This window comes from Trachemys scripta, chromosome 2 (assembly GCF_013100865.1).
Source record: "Trachemys scripta elegans isolate TJP31775 chromosome 2, CAS_Tse_1.0, whole genome shotgun sequence".
Lineage (NCBI taxonomy): Eukaryota > Metazoa > Chordata > Testudines > Emydidae > Trachemys > Trachemys scripta.
In genome coordinates this window covers 137113926-137128828 of record NC_048299.1, presented here as the reverse complement: position 1 = coordinate 137128828, position 14903 = coordinate 137113926, and positions in this window count along the sequence as shown.

Genomic DNA, 14903 nt, shown 5'->3' with positions numbered 1-14903 from the left:
GGTTTAATGGGATAACATGATTTTAGTCAAAGGAACAGCGTGCCATGGCAGGTAAATAGTATAATGGCCAATGAGGGTCAGGCTGGAGAATCTTGCCTACGTGCTCGGGGTTTTACTGATCGCCATATTTGGGGTCGGGAAGGAATTTTCCTCCAGGGTAGATTGGCAGAGGCCCTGGAGGTTTTTCGCCTTCCTCCACAGCATGGGGCAGGGATCGCTAGCTGGAGGATTCTCTGCTAATTGAAGTCTCTAAACCACAGGATTTGGGGACTTCAACAGCAGAGTCAAGGGAAAGGGTAGGGACGGCTTTGTGGCCTGCATCATGCGGGAGGTCAGACCAGATGATCATAATGGTCCCTTCTGACCTTAAAATCTATGAGTCTATGAGTCTATGAAACATTAATAACTACTCTCTGAATATGGGTTTTCAACCAGTTGTGCACCTCCTTTCCTATAATTTCATCTAGATCATATTTCCTTAGTTTGTTTTTGAGACTGTCCTGTGGGACTGTGTCAAAAGCTTTACTAAAATCAAGACGTATCAGACCTGTTGCTTCGTCCATGTGTACCTAAGGGCCCAATCCTTCAAACACTGTCTGCTGGACATAGTGCTTACTACTAGAGTTGGTTGGGGAAAAAATAAATATTTTGAAATTGTGATTAAAAAAAAAGCAAGCAAGAAAAATGCTCCTAATTGGAGGGAAGAGGTTGGTTGGTGGGGCTGAGAGCAGTGGCAAGCCCTGCAAGGTAGTGGGAGACCCCAGCAGAGAGCAAGTTATGCTGTGTTTTACATGATCCCTCCTTTTCCTTTCCCTTTCCCTTCTTCACAACCAGCATGTGGGGGGCTGCTGCTTCACGTTTAGTCCCCCTTCCTTATTTTGCATGGCATGCAGGGTAGGCGGGCTATGCTGCATCTAGGTAGGTCCCAGCTCTGCAGCTTGTCCTACCCATTTCCCCTGTCATTGGGTAGTGGGAATGATGTGAGACTGGGTGACTGGCTCCCATCTGTTGGTGGTGTTGGGAGACAGGGTGATACGGTTTGCTTCTTGGGCAGAGTAGCCATTGTCAGTTTCACGCTTCAGTCCTACCCTTCAGCTGGTTGCTGTATCTCCTGTGATGATCAACAGTTTTGGGGTCTGGAGGGAATTTTGCCCATATGCCAAAACTGTCTAGCTGCTGTGTTGGGTTTTCTCATTATTATTACCATTATTTGCATTTATTTATTTATATTATTGTAGTACCCGGGACCCCTAACCATGCACTAAGACTAAGGCACTGCACATAGACAGTACAAGAAGAGAATCACCCACTTGGGATGGAGTGGGAGACCCACTGCTCAGGGTATATTTAAATTATAATTTTTGAAGTGTTGGCTGGTTCCAGTGTGTTGGCAGGTAAGGAATGGTTCAGTTGAAGTCGCAAAAACCACTGGGCTGCTTGGATATGGGTCCTAGGTAGTCACGTGACATGATGAGGGGATTGCATGTATGTCTTGCAGGCCTTATGTCTATCCTCTTATCATCTCTCCTATCTGTGGCATGCAGGAAGGGAGGGGCTTCCAGTCAGGCGGGTTGAGGGTGTACAGGTTGGATGACCTTCACTCTCACTGTCAGGTTGATTGTGCATTGGGGGTCATTGGTACCAGTTAAGACCCACATTAGAACAACCCTGCTGAGCAGTTTGGGGTGGTTACCCCAGTTGGTGTCAGCTGATGATAAAGTTACGACCTTTGCAGTTATCCATGTTATGTTGTCTGTGTCTCATTGTTTCCATGTCCATATTGAATATTAAATTTTATTAAATGGGATGGCTCAATAGTTATAGTGGGGTGGAGGTTGGGTGGGAGAGAGATAAAATGGTTGAGTCCTTAGGATTAAATAGAGATGAGCAGCAGTAGGAAGGGCATGTTTCAGGGAAAGCCTTTTCATGTTTAACTTCCCAGAAATAGGGCTGGCAATGTGGGGGGAATGCCTAAACCTCCCTTGCTGCAATTTAAGCCCACAGCTTCTTGTCCTATCCTCAGAGTTTAACAAGAACAATGTTCACCCTCTTTCTTGTAACATTTTGTATACTTGAAAAGTGTTAGCATGGTCCCCTCTCAGTCTTCTCTTCTCCAGACTACAGAAATCCACCTTTTTCAATCTTCCCTCATAGGTCATGTTTTCTAGATCTTTAATCAATTTTCTTGCTCTTCTCTGGATTTTCTCCAATTTGTCCACATCTTTTCTAAAATGTGGTGTCCAGACCTGGTCACAATACTCCAGCTGAGGCCTATCAGAATGGAGTAGAGGGGAAGAATTATTTCTCATGTCTTGTTTACAACACTCCTGCTAATATATCCCAGAATGATGTTCGGTTTTTTGGATGTATCAGCAGGAGTGTTATAAGGAAGACATAAGAAGTAATTCTCATGGTAAGAAATTAGACAAGAGAGATAGGTGTAGGCTTTAAAAAAACACTTTCACCTCCTTTCTGCCTCTTGGTCCCTGAAAGAGTGATGCCTGCCAGCAAATCACTCAACAACGGCTGTGCAGTTGTATGCTGTGACAAATGTTTATTATATTTAGCATAACCATCTGCATTTTACCTTAGGATCTCCAATCAGTTTATTGCATCCACCAGTTGTCTCTCATCTTATATGTAATGTAAATTCGTTGGGGCAGGAAATGACTATACGGTACTTTGTATAATGGGACTTCAGTCCCTGAATGAAGCCTCTAGGTACTACTAAAGTACAAATAATAATTAATAATTGTCTATTGGTGCTACATGTTTTTTTTTTTTTTGAGAATTGAAGAAAACTTTTCAATGAAAGATTTTTAAAAATCAGTGTAAATCTGATTTTAAAAATAAACATCCTCTGCAATGATTGATGTATGGAGCATAAGTTGAGATTGAACTAAAAATATAATTTTATTACATGGCAAGTAGTGGTAATATTTTCAGTAACATGGTGTTATTAGTCTACCTTTTAGGATTTGTTTTTGTTTGCAACCCCCAAACTCTTGAATATAACCACAAATAAATAATTGCTCGAACAAGCTCCAGCATGCATAGGTACACTTAAAATGCTCCCAGTGGTTCTAGAGATATCAGATTTGGTGGTGATATTCCCCATTTTATGTATAGGAAATATTCCTGGAGCTGATACCATCTATAGAACTGGAATGAACTTTTAAAGGGCACCCACGTATCTTACAATATTGTGAAATTATATAACTATGTTTCCCCCAACCTCATGAAATGGAGACAATTATGCTGAAAATAACACTTATGTATGATCTCACGCAGCCTGTGTAAATGCTAGACCATAAACTCTATTCCTCACTACACTTCTCCAGTGCAGTCAGCTGCACACACTTTCATTCCTTATTCACATGATGGACAGGAAAAGAAATTGTTTGGCTCGTTGGGTCTCCTGGAGTTATTTGAGTTTATCATGACACACAGGGCTTTCTTCACACCAAATACTTCAACATCATTTGTGTTTGTTTCAGAAGAACACATTTCTGGACATTGCAGAAGGACACATTAATGGCTCTGGTAGTCAACTCAACATAGTCATAAGGTGGCCTGTTTTGCATGGTGACATATTACCACTGTTAAGTACAACAAGAACTGCTGCTGAGGAGGTTGCACACTGAGGCATAGGACACACATTAACTTTAAACAATAACCCTCCTCCTCCCATGTCCGTGATGATGGGTGTGGAGTTTGGTCAAATTGACAGGGAGATAACTAATCCTGTGGGGACAAGGAGAGTAAGAATACTCACACTCTGACTACACTGGAGCCCAATACTTACCCCTGGCCCCTGCCTCTCCTTGCGGTCAGAGTGTACATGGAAAATGTGATGTAAGGGAGGGGAGAGCTTTCTTTGCTTCTATTAGCCCCCACTGGCTAACTTGAGGGGGAAGGAGCATTGGGGAATCAATTAGCTCTGTTAGGCCACATTTAAAACCCTCCTAGGCATCCAGTAGCGATTTCATTGCTGTTGCTGAACCTGCCCTCCACCTCGTAGTTGAGGCACTGCTGAGCTGCATTTCTGACCAGATTGACAATTTTGGGATCAGAAAGGGATTTTTTTTCTAACGGCCAAATTGACAGGGTGTCCAGAAGGAGGGGGATGTTGCCTACCTTGTGCAGCAACCTGAAGGTCACATTTTAGATAAACAGCAATGGGAGGAAGTAATTGAGAATGCCTCATTCATTGCAACTCATGACCAGTGTTTAGTGCAGCTAAAAGACTGAAAGGGCTGTTTCCTAGGGTAAACATGAATGGGAGATCCCAACTGTGGCTGTTATTATCCTATCAAGAAAAGGGAAACCCTACGTGTTTTGCAGATTGTGTTACCCTCATTTCTCCTTGTGGGTGGAGAAGTGAGAATATTTAGAGGCAGACTGAGTCTTTATTGGTTTTAAATTCTAAGGTTGTTTAACCTCTCATTGTCATGATCTTCTGAGTATTTTGTCATGTGCAGCATCATACACTTATTAGCTGAGAGGAAAAAAAACGAATGTGTCTTTAAAAATCAGTTTAACTAATCTGGGACCACAAACCTTAAAAGATTATAATCATAAGGATATCTTTATTGCATAGGGGCACTACAGTGCAGAATTAAGGTTTCTTGGGATTTTTTTTGTTTTTCAATATAGGCCAATTTTTTTTAATGCGTATGTAAAGTTTGGCTCTGAAAGTTTTGCACCTAAGTGGCCTAAAGTGCTGAGCATCCAGCATCTCCTACTGAATTTAAAAAAATCTTGCATATAAAATATATTTCCATACAATCCAAAAGCAGTTGCCCTTCATACACATCTTATTATGTCTGTGTGTGCACTCATATGGAATACACTTGCTTTCAGGATTACAAATATGAGGTTAAGTTTTTTTATATAGCTCCAAAATGATTAATTCCGACACTTTGGTTCAGCAGTTTTAGACTGTGTTATATTAGTAGATGGAATTGATAAATGTGCACATAGAGTTTTGGTTGGGTGCTCTAAAAAAATCAAAGCAAATAAATATAAAAAATGCACTGAGAGAATCAGCAATAGAGTCCTGGAACTTGATCTTTGAAAAAATGTCATCATATTTTGGACAAGTTTCCTTGTCAGAAATCTATTAATGCTGGAAGGAGGGGAGAAAATACCTCAGTATTGATGATAAGCCAATGGCAGTTTGATGCGTCTGCAGTTTTTATGATATTTGGAACCTAATAGATTGCAGGCATTTCAGAGCAGCAGCAGCTTTTTGGTCAGTCGCTAGCACTTTTAGAGCTTTTACTTTTCACACTGTGGAACTAGACCAGCTTTAAAGATTCCACCTGGGAATATTTTGTTCAGTCAGGGATTTTCTGAAAACTAGAAGAAAATGCAAGCTGAGGGGAGTGCCAAAAGAACAGGTTAGATTTCAAGCAATGGGTTAAAATTACTTTTCACAACTAATACAATTTCAGATGCATGCTGTGTATTTTTGAGGGAGGGGGTGACAGAAAGGGAATCCTCAATACCAATTGGCTAGACTCTATCAGCTGCAGTTGAGCTCAAGCTGCTGCTAAAGAGCAGTATTGATCTGAAGGGTAAATGTGTAGGGACCCACAGAGAGAGATACAGTCATTTCTGAGAAGAGAGACAACCTCTTCCAGTAAGAAAGTGGTTTCTACCTGTCTGCCTTGCCTATGAGATCCTCTGTGAATGAAGGGGAACACCAGAAAGGGCAGTTTGTTGCCACAGTGATTTAGAGAAAAAAAGGTATTACCTCAGTACAAGCTACTGTGCCTGCTGCTGCTGCTCTTGCTGTTGCTGCTGCAGTTTCATCTAGCAGGTAAGGCTTTTTTGCCTTTTTGTGTGTGTGTGATTGCATCTTGTGATTGCATCTGTTATGATGTACAGGATTCATAAACAATGCATAGAGAGATGTTGAGTCTCTTTAGAAGCTGGAGCAGCATACACAAGAAATTTGATATCTGGATTAGCAGGTTGTTTTTCCTTCGCTTTTGTTGTTTGGAATCATAAAACTTCAATAAGTTCTAAACAAAGTGAATAAGTCTTTGGTCTCCAGGAGATGATGTTAAAGGGAGGGGAGGGAGAATGAGATTTCTCTGCCCCTTGAAATCTTGCAGGTGCTTAACTATTAAAGGGTATGTTAAGTGGCTTTAAAACACATAGGTATGACACACATATATAACTGGTGGCGAGTAGAGCAATTCTGCCAATATTAAGATAGTGTGCAAAATCTGTTGGAAAGTATATATAAATAAGGTATAGTGCAAAACTTGAGTAGATCAGGATTTCATATATTTTTAAAATTCAGTCTCTTTGGGGTTGGAGGGCGGAGGAATGGGGAAGCTTTAAAGAGATATGTTCCATTAAAGGAAGAGGGCAAGACAGAATAATTTGACTTGAAACAACTTTTGAAACAACCTGATAAATCTTTTGTTGTTTTTTATTTTATTTAGAACTAGATTGCAGAATTAGTTTCATGGCAATAAATTAATTCAGCCTTGGTAAATAAGGTATCAAAATGCAAGCTTTGATTTATTATGGTCTATGTTTCAAAGTGATCATGTACAAATTAGTCATGTGGTGATAAGCAAAATATACATAATCCTTATATAAACATTTAAATTAACAGTTTAGCACTGAATTGCAATTCATGCCTTTTAGATACAAGCATGATTTTCAGGTAGATTAACATGTTTTTTCTGTATCTTTCTTGATAAATATTTCTCGAATAATTGTTTTTTTTTATGAAAAGTAGAAATGTGATGAGTTTAGTGACTTTGGTATCTTAGTTCTAAAATGTTTTCTAGATTACATTATGAAACACACGTCTCATATTTGGAACATGATTTTCAGTGCAGGGATAGGCACTGTTGGATTTTTGCGCTAATTCTGTGATCTTTTGTGATGGTTCGCAGATTTTTTTCATATATTGTGACACATATGTACAGGGAGCTAAATAAAAAAAGGCACTATTTCAGTATTGGATAACACCCAAAAGCAATTTTTGTTTGTTTCCCCTCCCCCTAACATTTAAATTGCACTGTGTATTACAAAAGCATAACAATTCAAGCATACTGAGCAGGTGTTATAATGCACATGCTCATCAGATTCCAGATAAAAATTATGTTAGAAGTAAAATATTTCAGTGAAACAAGGGGTTTAGAATTCAATCTTTGAGATTCATGAACTGGTCAAGAAGTCTTTATTTCATTCCTGCCAACATCTTATTAGCCATTTCACTGATCACATTTTACTGTTGAGCAGTTTCCAGGATTCTTACAAAATATCTCCTCAGACTGAGAGCCAGATGGTTATACTACAAAGTCATAAGCAGTTAATTGCTGAAATTGATTTGGAGTGCTCAGGTACATATCAGCACATAAACTAGAGGCTTAAATCTTAACTAATCAAACTAGTTGCCTTATGATGTTCTTTGGTGAGATCAAAGTGTCCATTCTGGATAAGGTATGGAAAACATATATTCTCTCTTCTGATAAGAAACAAAATGCTTTAATGTGAAAAGCTTCCTTGGAAAATAGCTCATTTGCCTTTCTCACACCTATCATTAAATTACATATTTTGCTGCCTAAATTTTACTTGAGTTGGATACATTTGCCAAAAAAAATCTGTATTTATTGCTAAATCTATGGCTTCTGGTGGATCACATAGCAGTTGGAGATAGTACAATCTCCCACCATTTATGTTGTATTAACAAACAGTAGAAGGAAGTTTGCCCACTAAGAATGTTCAGATCCTACTAGCCCACCACTTTTAGAGCCATATAAGAAAAAAATAGTATATGAAGATGTGCCAAATCTATATGACAGCGTTGCACTACTTTATTCAGCTTCATATTCTGGACCCATCTATGGGGCTCTTCTCTTTCCAAACAAATCCTACTAACAACCATAAAAATTCAGTGGTTAGAAACCAGTTTTCAGGTAGGAAAACAAATATCCATTAATATAACTGTTTTTTTCAAGACTTAAATAACTCATCGCTTCAATGGTGGTGCTGGAAATGGGAGTGAATTCCAAAAGTTTATGGACTACAAAGAACCTAAACTACCCCGAAATAATCTTTAGGTATATACTCCTTTTTTCTCCCCAGTATTTAAATGATTGTAATGACCTGATATTTCCATGTGTTCTTGAATATACTTGGGAATGTTGAGAGAGAGAGAGAGAGAGAGAGAGAATGTGTGTGTGTTTTTAGAGAGACAGTGTGTGTGTGAGAGAGAGGGTTCTGAATTTCAACACACATTACCTCCTTCCAGAAATTGTAGGTATTATGGTCACACTTTACATTAAGGGTACATTTATAAATATTTTATAAAGAGTTAATAAATGATTAATAGATGTTTTAATAAATAATTATTATAGAATTGAATAGGAGAATAGGCTGCATGTAACAATGGTTTATAACAATCTATAACACATGACTCATGTTTGTAACATGCTTATCACAACTATTAATCATATATTAAACCTTTTTAAATTGTTCATAAATATACCTTTAATATACCCTTAATATAAAGTGTGACCAGTATAACCTACAGGATATATTCAGAAATGCATTCTTGAAATAAAAATTCAATAATAACTCTCATATTAAAACAAAAGAGTTGAAATTATGTTAACTGTCTTCACACAGTTATGTTAACTGTCTTCACACAATCTCGTGTGTTGATGAGGCAAAGATATGTGGACACATATCTGCATCTGTTATACATTAACACATGTAGCCAGCTATATAATTGGTAGTTGTGTATACATGTCATACACACATATACATGTCATTTATGGACCGGATCCAAAGTCCATACATGTCAATTCAGAGAATCTTGTTAACTTTAGTGAGCATGGATCAGGCCCAATGTACATAAGAAGTAATTAAATCTGAAAGTCTGAAAAATATAAATATATGGAAGGCAATATTTTATCATGCTAAGGATAACTGGCCATGAACATTATCTTTCTTTGAGAACGATGTATATAATAATAGAATTTCTAGATTTGTATAATCCTGAAAATGAAAACATCTGCTCAAACAAAATACCCCACGTTGTTCTTGAATATTTTGGTGTGGTGTGTGCGTATACATTATACATATCTATTTCTTGGACAGATGTCATGTAGCACAATAATTTGAAACTGCCATAATTAAAAACTAAAATGCTCTTACATTAAAATAGATTTTCTCTAAAAGCTATTTTTGTGTCCTTTTTTTTTTTCTAGTGGTCCTCACAACATATGCTAACTGCTGACATTAACAGCAAAATTCTATGGGTACTGCCTGATAATTCCAAGTTTGATTAAAGTTAAGTGCTATCTCTGTGAATATATTATATAATTATATGTAAACAGCATTGGCAATACCAGATATCAAGCAGGGTATGAAACCATTTTGTGCTTGGAACTTCCTTTCTGACTTTGGTAATACAACACAGTTGTCCAATTTGCACTTATATGTTTTTTTTTTAAAGAATCACAACTTTTACCTTCAGTGCTGTTTCAGTTAGGAAATCATATTGTTTCTCTGTCATGAACAGAAAACTGTTTTCTTACTCTCTTTGTTAACAAGGTGATAATAGCCAGAATGTGATTATCATTAAAAAAAAATAGTGAAATACCCGCAGTGTAGATCTCATCAGCTCATAGAAATCTACATTAAACATCATTAATTAAATTACAATCCAAACAAGTGGGGAAGAAAATATTCTATAAGAACTAAAATGTGTTTTTTAATTAAACACATTGGTAAATTTTAATTTTTCTACTCACCTAATCAGGCACATGTTAATTTCATTTCAAATATTTCTCCTGTCATAAATGAATGACATAATGTGGAATGTACAAAGTGCAAACTGTTAAAATTCAGAGATGGGTGGAAGGTGGAAAGAGAGAATAAATTAATGTAGATCCAGTAGCATCTGGATTTTTCATAATATAATTGTGGCTGTTCTGCTCATGGGTAAATGAAGAAAATTGTAATGCTCATACATGTATCTATTGCTCTTAAATTATGTTAATGTATCCACAGAATCACTGCATTACCAGTTTCTAAATGATTGCTTTGTAAAATGCTTGTGGATGTGCTCTATAAAGCCACATTCTATTCTGCTTGAAAAATGACTTAGAAAATGTGTCCACTTAAAGCAGGGGTGGGCAAACTACGGCCCGAGGGCCGCATCCGTCCCTCCAGATGTTTCAATCCGGCTCTCGAGCTCCTGTCAGGGAGCCGGGCTTGCCCCACTCCGTGCAACTCCTGGAAGCAGCAGCATGTCCCCCCTCCAGCTCCTACGGATAGGGGCAGCCAGGAGGCTCCGCACACTGCCCCCATCCCTAGGGTTACCATATTTGCACAATCAAAAATGAGGACACGCGGGGGGAGAAGCCCCGCTTTAGCTCCGCCCCTGCGCTGCCCTGCCCCATCCACTCCCTCCCACTTCCCACCCCCTGACTGCCCCCTCCTGGGACCCCTGCCACTAACTGCCCCCTAGGACTCCACCCCTATCTAAGCCTCCCTGCTTCTTGTCCCCTGACTGCCCCGACCCTTATCCACACTCCCACCCCATATTCACACACCCGCCCCCAGACAGCCCCCCTGGACTCCCATGCCCTATCCAACTGCTCCCCACCCACTGACAGGACCCCCAGGACTCCCGACCCATCCAACCCCCTCTGCTCTCTGCCTGCCTTGACCCCTCTCTACACCCCTGTTCCCCTGACAGCCCCTCCCGAACTCCCGACCCATCCAACCCCCCCATCCCTGTCCCTTGACCAGGGCCGGCTTCAACCCCCAGGAATCGGGCTGTGCTCCGGCTGGAGTCGCGGGCCGGAGGTGCTCAGCTGGGGCCGGGCCGGCCGCCCTGGGGCCCGAGCCGGGCTGGAGCCGCTGGGGTCGGGGCGGGGCCGGCGCACTCTGCCGGAACTGGGGCCGGAGCCGCCGGTGCTGGACTGGGCCGTGCCGCGCCTCCCCGGAGCCCTCCTCCTTGCGTCCCCCCCCGCCCCAGCTTACCTGCTGCTGCCCGCCTGCCCCTTCTTCTTTTCAGACTTCCCGCAAAGATCTGATTCGCGGGAAGCAGGGGTGGGGGAGGAGCAGGGGGGTGGAGTGTTCAGGGGAGAGGAGGAGGGGGAAGACAGCTGCGGGGCTGGGGCGTGCTAAGGCTGCAGCGGTTGGGGGGAGCCGAGAAGGGGCTTTGACTGCCGAGTGGCACCGCTTTTTGATCTATAAACAGCCGACCGGGGGGAAATCCCAGACATTTTTAGATTTTTAGAATTCCCCGCCGGACGGCTATTTATAGATCGAAAAGCCAGACATGTCCGGGGAAATCCAGACATACGGTAGCCCTACCCACCCCAAGTGACAGGTCAGCATGCACTGCCTTGCTGCGCCTCCGCTTAGGAGCTGGAGTGGGGACATGCTGCTGGTTCTGGGAGCTTCTTGAGGTAAGCGCCGCCTAGAGCCCACACCCCTGACCCCCTCCTGCACCCCAACCCTCTGCCCCAGCCCTGATCCCCCTCATGCCCTCTGAACCCCTCAGTAGCAGTCTGGACCATCCTCCTGCACCCCCAACCCCTTATCCCCAGCCCGAACCCAGAGCCCCCAAACCCAGCTGGAGCCCTCACCCTGTCCCGCACCCCAACCCCTAATTTTCTGAGCATTCATGGCCTGTCATACAATTTCCATACCCATATGTGGTCCTCGGGCCAAAACGTTTGCCCACCCCTGACTTAAAGTATTGGTGTGTATAAAGAAGTATGTGTGTGTATACCTACAATTATGTATGTGGAGACACATACACTTTAAGTGGAGACTTCTTTATGAGTCAATTTTTAAAGTAAAACCAAATTCTATTCTATAGAGCACCTATCATACTCACAGTATCACAAAGCATGCTGTTAATAGAGGCTGAATAGAAAATGATGTAAAGAACGCATGTGGTGTAAGGCACTGGACTCTGAAAAATGCCACATGATCTTCAGTTTTTACTTATGTAGCTGACAATCAGAGGAAGGCCATCTTGGGTTAAACATGTTATATGAAGAATGACACCTCCAGCAGCACAGCGATGCCCCCTTCCTTCCATGCACATCCATGTTACGCTGCCCTAAAGGTATTGTATAGGAGTCCAGGCCCTGTTGTGACAACGACTTGTCACCATAAACTTAGTCAGATTGGCCTACATTTGAAAACTATATGGTATTTTAAAATATCATCATGTTACAGAAGTAGTTGTGTCCAAAAAGTAGGACAACTGATGTGTGTGCACGTGTACATTCACATTATGATGTGTTGTAATTCTGTCAGCTCTCAGAAAACACTGTTGGCTCCTGGGTTAGATGGGAAGCATCTAAGGAAAACCTAGATATTTTAAGATGAGGTGGTGGGGACTCAGTCAGTATTCCTCTTACATGTGAGCAGTTTTTTAATGCAGGCTCCACCTCAAGAAAGCATGTTCTTAAACTGATCCCTATTCAGTACACCATTTAAATGTGGATTTAAAAATGTGTGATTAAGTCTTCAAGTCTTGAATAGGGATGCTTTCCTGAATTTGGGTTCCCAGTCCCTAGCATAGTGGTAAGGGACTCTGAGCTGCAAAAAGAGCTATCATTTCAATGAGATGCAAACCCATGGTTCTAACCACTTGTGATCACTAAGGATCCCATAGTACTCTTTGAAATAATAGTAGTATAAAATCTGGTGTCCTGGCAAAATGTCGTCTTAAGTAATCCTGGCCAATGGTTTTTTAATTTATTTCAGTTGGAGAAGATATTCTTCTCTTCCTAGCCAAAGCAATTGATGGACACTCTTAACTACCTACTGTGTTCCACTCCAGAGGTGGTTGCATTTCACTGATGTGTCATATGACAGTATGCATATCAGTTGGTTGTAGGTATAAAATACTTTCAGTTCATATAAACTTTACATCTACTATTTCACTGTATGTTGAATTCTTCTATATTTTTATCAGCTTTGCCTGTGTGGAAAAATTCCTTCTACCTGCAAAGTCTGCCGTAGGCATCAGCTAAATATTCAGCTGCCTAGAGCATGACTTCCAAGGGGGCACTTCGGGGCTAGTCACTCACCAGTAGGCTTCTCCCAATCTACTCTCTTCTGGCTGCAGTATTTTAACCTGTGATCCCTCTCCAGTCTCAAAAGGATGTACACTCTGTTTCTGCTCATTTTTGTGCGGGTCTCCTATGCATTGTGGAATCTTTTGGTATCACTGCAGTCAGTGTGAAGGGTTATGCAACCTGTTCAGAACTGAAGATGTCCCTGCACATGACTGAGCAGAAGGAGAGAGACATTTTTGAAAGAAAATAAAAATGGCCTGGATTGAGTGGGTTGCTAAGCTGGGCACATGGATCAGGGTGGGCGGCGGTAGGGGAAGTAGAGGTGTGAGTTGGGGAAGGGACAGGCCTGAAATCCCTTCTTAGTATAAAGACTCCGGCTGGAGAAGTTAATTAAACCTGATTAAATTCAACCTGGTCATCTAAATATTCGTGGAACTGATGGAGACAGCCTAGCCTGACACTGAAATTATGTGAGTCACTAAAGAGGCATCTCAATTAGTAACAAGTACAAGCCTGATTCTCGAGTACCTCACACTTTGTGTTCCAGCAGTAATCATTTATACCTATGCAAATTGGATCACAACCTGAGCCCTGATTCACTTACTTTGGACAATTCTGGAAGCACAGAGTAGGCAGAAAGGTGACTGAACCAGTTTGCTGTGGATTTTCTTTGAATTGGGGAATCCTAAAGTAATATATCCAGCTGTGTTTTTGGCACATGGTAGGTATTTGTCTAGAGAAAGAAAACATGTCTAGAATGCTGCTGTTTTGCCCTGATAATCCCTGCCTGCTGGAACAACAGCCCCTACTAGAGTTTTTGTAACTCCTGCAATTTAGGACAGCCATGAGACTACCCTCTTGTGAAATTTCTGCTGCTTTCTTCTTCTGGGCTTAGCTGGATTGATGTATGAAAGTGAAAAGTACCGTAATTCTGAAATTTAGCCAAAATGTATTAACTTCAGAAAAGATTCAGTTTAAGGGTTGGGCAAGGATTTGGACCAGTACTTTATCCAGTCTAGCTAGCCTCTCTCTCTCTCTGTTGGTTTCACTTAGAAAACACATTTTAGATCAAGCCCCAGATGTCCCATCATGCAATTCTTTCTCTTTGATCATAAATAATTGTTAAGTGAAATATTGTGGCCTAACGCTGTACATTTGGAAAATTGGGAGGCATATTTTCACAAGCATGTGCAGGAATTCACACATGAATGGCAGTGCACACACATTTTGTGAGTGCACTAAATGGAGGTCCTTTGAAACTGACCTTCAGGACTTGGAGATTCAAGGACTTTTTTTTTTTAAAGTGTGCACCTTGCTGAAATGCAAAGTTACTTGCAGTCAAATATGCCAACTGGACAATTGTAAATGCAAAGGGGGTTAGGTGCTTAGGTAGCTATTCCCAGGTGCAGGTATCTGTTTTCTGCATGCAATTGCAGATGTGTTTTGCCAACACATCTTTCCTGTGGGGATATTTTGAAAATGTGGACCTTTAAAGGTCTTTCTGATTGTGTGCACACCTGTTGACATACTGAAAACCCACATTTACATTTACCGTTTGCATGTAAAAACAGGGTACTATTGTCATGTACGCAATTAGTTAAATGGAATGTCTGTTTGCATGTGGTGTTGGAGTTGTTGCATGTGTAAATAAGTGTGTATGTACAAACTAAAAAGAGACCTATAGAAACTGTGCACTTTAATGTATCAAAAATGTTGGTTCTGTGATTGGAGTTCATCAGGATTTTTTTTTTTTTTTTGATGAAACATTTTTCTGTCAGAAAACACCAATTCCTGAAACCCAAAGCTTTCACAAAAATG